This window comes from Piliocolobus tephrosceles, chromosome 9, assembly GCF_002776525.5.
Source record: "Piliocolobus tephrosceles isolate RC106 chromosome 9, ASM277652v3, whole genome shotgun sequence".
Lineage (NCBI taxonomy): Eukaryota > Metazoa > Chordata > Mammalia > Primates > Cercopithecidae > Piliocolobus > Piliocolobus tephrosceles.
This window is the reverse complement of record NC_045442.1, coordinates 33,579,416-33,581,678: the sequence shown is the minus strand read 5'-3', so window position 1 is coordinate 33,581,678 and position 2,263 is coordinate 33,579,416. Positions and strand designations below refer to the sequence as shown.

Below are 2,263 nucleotides of genomic sequence, written 5' to 3'. Positions count from 1 at the left end.
ATATATTTGTAATATTTTACAATTATATATTTATATATAATATATTCATATGTACATATATTTTTATATATTTATAAATATGTTTATATATAAATATATAACATATAATATGTAAATATATATTTATATATTTTTATGTATTTATAAATACATATTTTATATATAAATATATAAAATATATATAATATAGAAATATATATATTTTATATATTTATATATATATATATATTTGAGATGGAGTCTCACTCTGTTGCCCAGGCAGAAGTGCAGTGGCACAATCAGCTCTGCAGCCTCCGCCTCCTGGATTCAAGCAATTCTCCTGTCTCAGACTCCCAAATAGCTTGGATTACAGGCACCTGCCACCACACCCGGCTAATTTTTGTATTTTTAATAGAGACAGGGTTTCAACATGTTGGCCAGGCTGGTCTTGAACTCCTGACCTTGTGATCCACCCACCTTGGCCTCCCAAAGTGCTGGAATTACAGGCATGAGCCAGCATGCCTGGCCTAATAATATTTTTAAATTGAGTCTTCAAGTGCTGCGTGACACAAAGCTATACTATATAAAGTACTGCTAGGTACAAAGGAAAAAATCTGTACCGCTTTTAGCAAAAGTGCTTTTCCAGAAAAGCAAATCAAAACAATGTAATCAGCAGACCAAGGAGGCTACAGCCAGACATCAGGGCTACACCTTCTCATATCTTGCTATCTTATTTATCCAGAATAAAATTTCGGGACAAAACAGGGACATTTTAAACATTCCTTACTTCACCCATTTAAATTTTTCTGTATTTTCAGCATGATCTAGCAAAAAGAGGGCTCCTGTGAGAACTGGCTATTTTATTTTCTTTCTGTGGTGAGACTGTCATGGAGCCTGGATATTTTAGGTTCTTATGCATCCCTGACCAGTGTCCCACCATGGTCAAAAAACTTAGTGATGAAGTTGGTGAACTCGGCTCCCTGCAGCTGCCTTCTTCTCCCAGTGATGAAGGTCAGCTGCCAAATACCAGGATCCACTCCTGCAGGATCCTTTCTGTGCGCCACAAGGAAGACGCTCTTCTTATGTGAGCTATAAATGGTCATGGCTGGGCGCCGTGGGTCACGCCTGTAATCCCAGTACTTTGGGAGGCCAGTGCGGGCAGATCACTTGAGACCAGGAGTTCAAGACCAGCCTGGCCAACATGGCGAAACCCTGTCTCTACTAAAAACACAAAAATCAGCCAGGCATGGTGACATTTGCCTATAATCCCAGCTACTCGGGAGGCTGAGGCACAAGAATCACTTGAACCCGGGAGATGGAGGTTGCAGTGAACCAAGATTGTGGCACTGCACTCCAAAATGGGGGATACAGCGAGACTCTGACTCAAAAGATAAAAAAAGAAATAAGTGGTCAGAATCCCCATCATCACAAAATAGGATAGGATGCACATGGCCAAAAAGGGCTTGGACTCTGGAAAGGGGTACATAGAATCCCAAATCAAAGCCACTATGGCAAGGAAACAGGAGGACATCCAGATGATGAGGCAAATGTCAATGAGACCAAAATTCTCCCCCTACTGGTATTTTTCCAGAAGTACCTTTCCGGCAGAATCATCCAGAGTTTTTCACAGCGGATCCATCCCACTTGTCAGTTTTTCCATGCTTCTCATCCGTCTTCCACTTAGCCAACAAGCCACTGAGGCTACTGCCTGCCTGGCAGCTGGGATCACCGCTGGCCCAGCTACTGCCTCTGCCACCACTTCTCCTGCCGTGGGCAGCTGCTGCCATCTTGTCACAGAAAGCTTTGTTTGAAAGGTTTTGTTTCCAACCTTTGGGAAAAGCCACCAATGGGTAATAAGACTTAGAAGGCCCACCATGCCCTTGCCCTTCCCCTCTTCTCACACCACCTCTTCGGTCTCATGTTTCAGTGCTCCCATTCTCACTAATAATGTTGTGCCTATGTTGCATATTTTTTACCACTTCTGGAAGGTTCTTGAACTGAGGTCTCCATGCTATTACTCAGTCCTTTAAAAAAAATAACAACTTGAGATATAATTCGTATGCCATACAATCTATAATTTAAGTATACAGTTCAATAGTTTTTATTATTTTTTTAATTTTTATTTTTTGAGATGGAGTCTTGCTCTGTCGCCCAGGCTGGAGTGCAGTGGCACGATCCTGGCTCACTGCAACCTCTGCTCCTGGGTTCAAATGATTCTCCTGCCTCAGCCTCCCCCAGTAGCTGGGATTACAGGCAGACGCCACCATGCCCAGCTAATTTTTTT

General features: G+C 41.9%; 1 pseudogene; it reads right to left on the bottom strand.

The window, feature by feature from the left end:
• Positions 1–839: 839 nt before the first annotated feature.
• Positions 840–1,766, bottom strand: LOC111534209 (annotated as a pseudogene).
• Between the last annotated feature and the right edge of the window lie 497 nt (positions 1,767–2,263).